An 8,032-nucleotide genomic window follows, 5' to 3' on the forward strand; every position below is an offset into this window, starting at 1 on the left:
GATTTGAGCTTCAATATCTGGATGGAAGGTTTGCATGGGTTGTATCACCGGCTTCACACCCGGTTCAACATTAAGAGCATGTGCCACTAAATTGGGATCCAAACCAGGCATTTCATTGTATTCCCAAGCGAAGACATCAAATTTTTCCTTCAAAAGTGCAATGAGTTGGGTTTTCTCCAGTTGTGACAGATTTGCATTAATCGAGGTTGTTCATGGAACATTAGGGTCATCACTAAGATCGACAATTTCTAGCTCCATATCAACTGGCAAGGATAGATCGGGTGTCGGTAATAACTCTTCACACGGTTCAGCAATGTTGTCAAAAGAATGCTCCGCTGGAGCTGCTGTTTCTTGAATGCAGCAGCAAGTTGGTGTTGTATTGGCTTCATTCAGTCCAGGACTTTTCTGTTTGAGACAGCTAGGCCCTGTGTACCGTCATAATCGATAACCAAGATGCCCATCCGGTAGTTGGACTTGCACACACCTTAGTTATGACCTGCTGCTAGAGGCTTTCTTACGCTCTCTTTCCTCTTTCTTTTGATCAAGAATCCCCTTCAGATTTACCTCAGGTTCTTCCTCAATAACCTCCCAATCAAGTAACGGTGTCCCTAAAGGCTTTGATGTGGCATCTTCCCTACACGGAGTAAACTCACCATAAAAATCTACTTCAAAATGGTGGGCTTCAAACAAGTCAAATGGAGTATGGTTGGCTGGGATGCGTATGGGCTTGCTGTTGAACATTCCTTTAACACATTTATTTTTATAGGAAACATTCCTTTAACACATTGGTGATATGTGGATGGGACCAATTTGTATATATGGAGCCAAGGCCACCTAAGCAAGGCATGGTATGATATGGCTTAATCGAACACATGAAACCTTGTAAGTGCCACAATAGGTCCCACTCTTAGGACAAGTTGTATGCTCCCAATGGTATGCTCATTCATTCCAGAGAAACCAGAAACTTCTATGGGCGTGCTGGTGACTTGACTAAGAGAAATTTTAGTTGCTTTGAGTGTACTAGTTGGGATGAGATTCAAGGATGCACTGGTATGAACTAGTGCCCTTTGTATGTGGGCATCGTTGATTTGAGCAGCTATATATAAAGGTCTACTATGGTCAGGGTGCTGCACTTCCATGTCTTCATCAGTGAAGGTGATGGCATTAGTAGTTTCTAAAAAAGCTCTACTGGCATGGGCTTCAGCGGTAAGGCAGTATGTACCAAAGTTAGAGGCAATGGACACTAGTGCTTCGGTTGTTGCCTTTCTTGCTTCTTCATTGAATCCGAGCTGGTTGAACAAAGCACGAAAGGTTAGGCTCCTCTGAAGTGCTAAGATGGCTGCAAGTGGTAATTCCCCGCTATCGCTCACATCATCCTCGTTATTCACTACATGAATCACCACTGCTGCTATAGCCTTCCCTTTGTTTTGTTGTGGCAGCGAGTTCCGCTGAACCTCCTGTTCTTAGGTTGAATCAAGGGTTCCATCTGCGATTTTTTATGAAACATCCTTCAAAGAGCCCTGCAATCTCTAGTCTTATGATGCACATATTGATGATAGTGACAATAATAAGGACTTTGCTTATCTTCCTTAGCAGGCTCTCAACTTGGCTTGATGACTCTAAGGACTCTATCAGCTACCCACTTCTCAACTATCACCTTGATTTCCTCGTAAGTACATGGAATGGGAGGCAGCTCTTGTTGTTCTGTACCATCATCCCTCTTGCGTTTTACCCCTGCTACCGGTTCATCGCTGGAGATGGCAAGAGCTTGAGGAGGGCTTCTTTTTTTTGCTCTAGGCTTGTCAACGACAGATGACTTGACTGATAGGGCTGTCTTGCGAGCTTTTTGGAGTAGTTGGGCAAATTGATGAATGTCAAGGTTCTCTAAGTGTGCTCGATATTCTAGGAACATGTTGTCAATACAAATCTCCACTAGCTCTTGTTCTTTGTACTGTCTATAACAATCAAGGGCAGTATCTCTAAATTGCTGGATAAAATCAAGAAGCCCTTCGGAAGGCTTTTGTTTTGTATTGTGAAGAGTGATGATGGTGACCTTCTCCTCACCATGGAAATACTTTGTACAGAAACTTTCCAACATATCTTCCCACGTGGGAATGGAATTAGGTTGAAGAGTAGAGTACCATGTGTAAGCACGATCAGTGAGGGATTTTGAGAACTCCCTTAGACAAAGCTCCCCGTCTCCTGTAAATGGACCCATGGAATCCATAAATTTGCTAACACGCTCCATCACATACCCTTTCCTCCCATCATAAAGAGCAAAGGTAGGTGTTTCATACTTCTCCAAATATGGTTTGCTAAGTAGCTCTGCTGGATATGGGGGTTTGCGAATATAATGCCTAGGCTCCTTTCGCTACCTGCCTCTTTCTCTCTCCAGCAGAGAAGTGAGATCAAATAAAGTGACAAACTGCTGTGCAGGAGTGTCCTATTCACCAAACTAATGATTTTCAGTTGCTGATCCCCTTTCTTATTGCATGCGAGGGTCTGGCTCTTCATGTGGTGGTTGGACACCTTGACCTTGAGCCTCCCTTAGAACTCTAATAGATTTGACTAGTTCAAACTGAGCTTGCTGCATTCCTTATAGCATTTCAAGGAGAAAAGCGAATTAATGATCAGAATTCTCCTGGTTAACTTCAGACTGCTCGGATTGGTAATCTTGTGCAACTGGACCCAGGTGGCTTTGTGCCGCTGCATGAACATTATCTTGACTTGCTTCTTGGAGGCATGATAGACTTTCACTTATTGATTGGCTCCCCAGTGAAGTCGCCAAAATGTTGAGGGGGGGAAATGTTATCAATTTGTTGGGCTCTAACTCTCATCTATAATTATGTGTCTAGATTGTTCCTTAAGTCCAAATGAGACTTAACCTGTCATTATGTGTCTAAGTTGTTCCTTGAGTCCTAATGGGAAAGGGTCGAGGGTTTTTTAGGTAGCTAGTTGTTGTTTTCCTTTTCTTTTTTGCCTTCTTTTTCACCTAAGGAAAAAAAGTAACATTGATATAAGCATAAAATGGAAGAGTCATATTTCGTTAAAGAGTCATATAAGCATTAGGTATATCTCAATAACTCTCAATTGAATTCATTGGATATGAAATCTCCTTTCTAGTTCAACAGTGATAGCTTAAGACAAGGCAAGAGCATATGGGTAACTAGTGCAAGAATCAAGCAGAACATATTACTGTAATCAAGCGTCATGTCCTAATTCTTATTTCTTGTATCTTTTTTTTTTTAGAGGAAAGACACATCCACTTTTTATTTCATAGCTAGTAGATCTATAACATAATAATTATGGAGGTTCGGTGAAATAGACTCCATCCAAACAAATACAGTAAAAGAAATTCTAACTCTCTTGGCTAAGACATGAGTTATAGCATTATCTTGCCAAAAAATATGAGAGAAAGAGATAATCGGTAAAGAGTTAGCATAGGACAAAGTGTCTTAAACAAGGTGAACAAACAAAGAATGCATCAACTTGTTGTGACAGAGAGTATTGATCAATATTTCTTGTATCGTAATCTAATAGTGTAGATGATAATAAATTAGTTTTTATTTAAGATGTGACACTAGATACACCTTTGAATTTGTAATTTAAATTTAAAGTATGAAATGGAAATGCTAAGTGTGTGCTTTCAAAACATAGAGTATGAATAATTAATGTGCTGATATGTTGTAGTGAATTTTTTTTTTTTTTTTTGTGAATAAATATGATAGAATTTCAACTTATGGTGTCCACTTCATAATGATTGCTCCTTATCATCAAACTAAAACACCAATTAGTTTTTGGTGTAAACGGAGTTTGAACCTAAATATATTATTTTCGATAACAAAAAAATTTACCCGTTAATTTAATAACTTAATTACAACCCTGATTTTTGTTAAGGACATATTTTATGTAGTTGGCTAATCCTTTAACAAAACGCACTTTACTTGTATTTGGGTAGATCTAGGATGTGTTTAATACTTCAAAAAACATGTTGTTCAAGTCTAGTATTAACGCCATGAATATTGGACCAAGAAACAAGTGAAGAAAATGTGTTCACTAAAGCTGGACAGATAGCTCGACACCTGCGGACACCTGTGGACAGATAGCTCGACACTTGCTCGACAAATAGCTATCTATCGAGGTTTAATGAGGCTCGACACCTGCTATCTATCGAGGTATCTATTGAGGTTATGGAAATCAGAATTTTTAGATCTGATTTTCGGCCCATGCTTATGTATTTGTATAGAGTTTCTTTTCTTACAACCTTAGACATATATAAGGCTTATTTTAGAGGCCATCATATAAGAGAATACAAGGAGAACATATGCAAAAGATGACCGAAGCCTTATTCTCTCTGAAAAAAGCTACTACGTCTTTGCACCTTAGGGTTTTGTAACCAAGTGCTTCTTGATCTTCATTGTTGATGAAGTGAAGAACTTTGCAGCCAACATTCTTCTTCCTCAAGTTGGTGAGTGAGTCACATATTGGGATTCATGCAAAGGAGTGAGTCACATACTGGGATTCGCGCATCAAATGGTGGCGTTCATATATTGAAGAGTTCAGAGGTTCTGAAGCGATAGAAGGTTTCTGCTGTGAGTTCATCTACGGGGATTGTAGAGTCTAGGGACAAAGGTTTTGTACTAGATCTGAAACTTCTCTTTACTATAGTGAATTGCTTTTCAGGAAGGTTTCCCCCCAGGTTTTTTACTATGAAACTGGTTGGTTTCATTGGTTTTCTGGGTCATCATATCTTGTCTTATTTACTTTTCCGCTGCATATAATTTTGATATGATATTGATGTTTGTTTGTTTTAACAAGTTTTATGCATAAAAAATCTAATTAACAACTTGAGTTTAAAACTTGTTAATTCTATCAACCGGGAGTCTATATTTCCCAACAATTTGTTTTTATTACATTACAAGTTGCGCCTAACCAGTGCATAGATTGGGTTCCCAAAATAGTTCCTCATGGAGTCATGGAACTCAAAACGTGGACTCTCCTTTCCTATGGAGAGGGGCAGGGCCACAGGGGTTACCATTCGACCCACAAGCTGTGGGCATTAAATTTTAGTACTTGGCAAACGGCAAAGCATAGAATGTAGGACAGGATTTGTGAAATTGGGCCTGCTTTATTCCTGGAAAAAAGGATGGTGCTGATGAAGAGTGCTATTCTTCTGAGCTTTCGGTGTGAAGTGTAAACAATTTTTTGGACCAAAGTTTCCACTTTTAAAAATATTTATTTAAACAAAAATTACATTGAATTTCTCATTTACAAGATGATTTATCAAATCAGTCATTCATAACATGTTCAAATTAACTTAATTTGTAAAATCCTTTTTCATCAAATAAGAGATATGACATTTGAACCTTACCTAAACCATAAAATAAAATAAAATAAACAAACAAACAGTGGAGCAAAAAGTTAAATAAGATTATTTATTTATTTTTATTTTTATGGGATAAGTAAGATTATTTAAAACCAAATGAAGGTGAAAGACTCAACATAACACTTTATTACTATAGATGTTACAAATAGAAATAGTTACTAAAAAGTTATATTACCGTGGTGATTGGTCACCTTAAAAGGTTATTACTGCGAAGGCCTGTCCGTCGTAGAATCAAAATTTAAAATTTTATATATAAGAAAAACCAACAAATCATACCATATATTCGGCACAAGAATAGTTGTACAATTTGTTAGGACATATATCATTCATGTTAGGAACATAAGTCAATTTAGAATCCATTGACAAAACGCATTTTACTTGTAATTGGGTAGATCTGGGATGTGTTTAATACTTCAAGGAACAAGGTTTCAAGATCAAGTGTTAAAGCCATGCAAATCTATCCAAGAAATAAGTGATGAAGTGCTGGTTTTTAAATCTCGACAGCTAGTATCTATCGAGATTTTAAAAACTGTTTTAGCTCGATACTCGACAGCTGCTTGATAGATAAGCTATCTATCGAGATTTATGAAAAACTGATTTTCAATTCTGATTTTCATCCAATCCGTGAATAGATGTTTGACTTTCTTTTCTCACAACCCTAAACATATATAAGGATTTTTTTAAGGGCCGTCACAGCTAATGCACATCAATGCAAAAGTTCTTCACAAGCATATTGTGAACCGGAGACATATGCCCTAGTTCATCTTTCTCTTGAAGAAGCTACTGCGTTTGTACGCCATTGGGTTTTATGACCAAGCAGCTTCATGATCTTCATCGTGTTGATGAACTGAAGAATTTTGCAGCTAACATCCTTCTCAAGTTAGTGATTAAGTCGCGTACTGGGATCCGTGCATCTATTGGTTAATCACGTACTGGGAGCCATGCATTAAAAGGAAAGATTGTCACTACAGAACAATTTCAATTGTGTATTGGGGTAAGGGTTCAACTGTAGGTTGGTATAAGGTATTGGGATTACTTTACTTATAACCACTTGTTGTGATAATAGTGAATTCTCGGGAGTGGTGACCTTAAAATCACTCGGTGGGGTTTTTGCCTTAGAGGTTTTCTCCATTCATAAACAAATCACCATGTCAACTTTATTTTTCACTGCATTTTATTTTAGTTGATGATTTTTTTATGCTACCATACATATTGTATGTTAATTTGGTTAATTAATCAACTTGGCTAATTAATTGGTTAATTCGTCACAAAGGGTCAATGCATTCTTGGCCTATCAAATAGTATCAAAGTAGGCACACTCTAATTAGGTTTTAATATTTGATGTGTGATCCATTGACCCCTGTTTGTCATGGATAGAGGACAGTCACTCATTATACCTCCTTTATAAGATGGTACTAACTATGCATACTGGAAAGTACGCATGAGAGCTTTCTTACAGTCTTTAGATGAGAAAGTGTGCCAAACTATGGAGATAGGTTGGACCAAGCTAAAGAAAGCGTCAATCGATTAGGATGATGCTAAGATCAACAGCAGAGCATTGAATGCCTTATTCAGTGCGGTCACGAATGAGAAGTTCAAGAAGATGTCCTCTATAGAAACTGCTAAGGAAGCATGGACCATTCTCTAAACAACCTATGAAGGAACCAAAGCTGTCAAGGATTCAAAGTTTCAGAGGCTAACTACAAGCTTTGAAGAGATTAAGATTGAGGAGGATGAAGCTAAAGAAAGCGTCGATCGATTAGGATGATGCTAAGATCAAGATGGAAAACTTCAACGGCAGAGCATTGAATGCCTTATTCAGTGCGGTCACGAATGAGAAGTTCAAGAAGATGTCCTCTATAGAAACTGCTAAGGAAGCATGGACCATTCTCTAAACAACCTATAAAGGAACCAAGGCTGTCAAGGATTCGAAGCTTCAGAGGCTCACTACAAGCTTCGAAGAGATTAAGATTAAGGAGGATGAGTCATTTGATGAGTTCTATGCCAAGCTCTAGGACATAGTGAACTCAGCTTTTAATCTTGAGGAAACCATTCCCGAACCCAAGATTGTGAGAAAGGTACTAAGATCTCTACCCGAAAGATTTCATGCCAAGATCACTACTATTGAGGAATCAAAGGACATCGACAAAATTCCTTTGACAGAGCTAGTTGGCAATCTGCAACCTATGAGTTGGTTTTGACAAGGATTGGGAAATCAAGTAAGGGTAAAAGCATAGCATTGAAGGCCAAGAGCAGTGACACGGATGATTATTCAAACGATGAAGATTCTAAAATTAAGTCCTACATCACCAGGCAATGTTAGCTAGTGAGAACATAGATAAGGGTAAATCTATCTTAGGAGCACCCCTTAAGCTTGCTAAGAAAGAAACTAAAAACCCTAGGTCTAAGAAGGGTAATACTCAAAAGCCTAAACAGAAGAAGCAGCATCTCTGCCATCACTATGGAGCAACTGGACAAACTCGACCAAATTGCTATAAATGGCTAGCCACTCAACAGAGCAACAGTATGATCTCATTAAGAAACCAGAATCAGTTTCCATCCTCTCTTGCTCCTCTTGGAGATCTTCTCAAAGCCCTCATGTTCCTTTTGAACTTGAACGGTTGCAATTCGTCCCCCTCACCGCCA

This window comes from Castanea sativa, chromosome 9 (assembly GCF_040712315.1).
Source record: "Castanea sativa cultivar Marrone di Chiusa Pesio chromosome 9, ASM4071231v1".
Classification (NCBI taxonomy): Eukaryota; Viridiplantae; Streptophyta; class Magnoliopsida; order Fagales; family Fagaceae; genus Castanea; species Castanea sativa.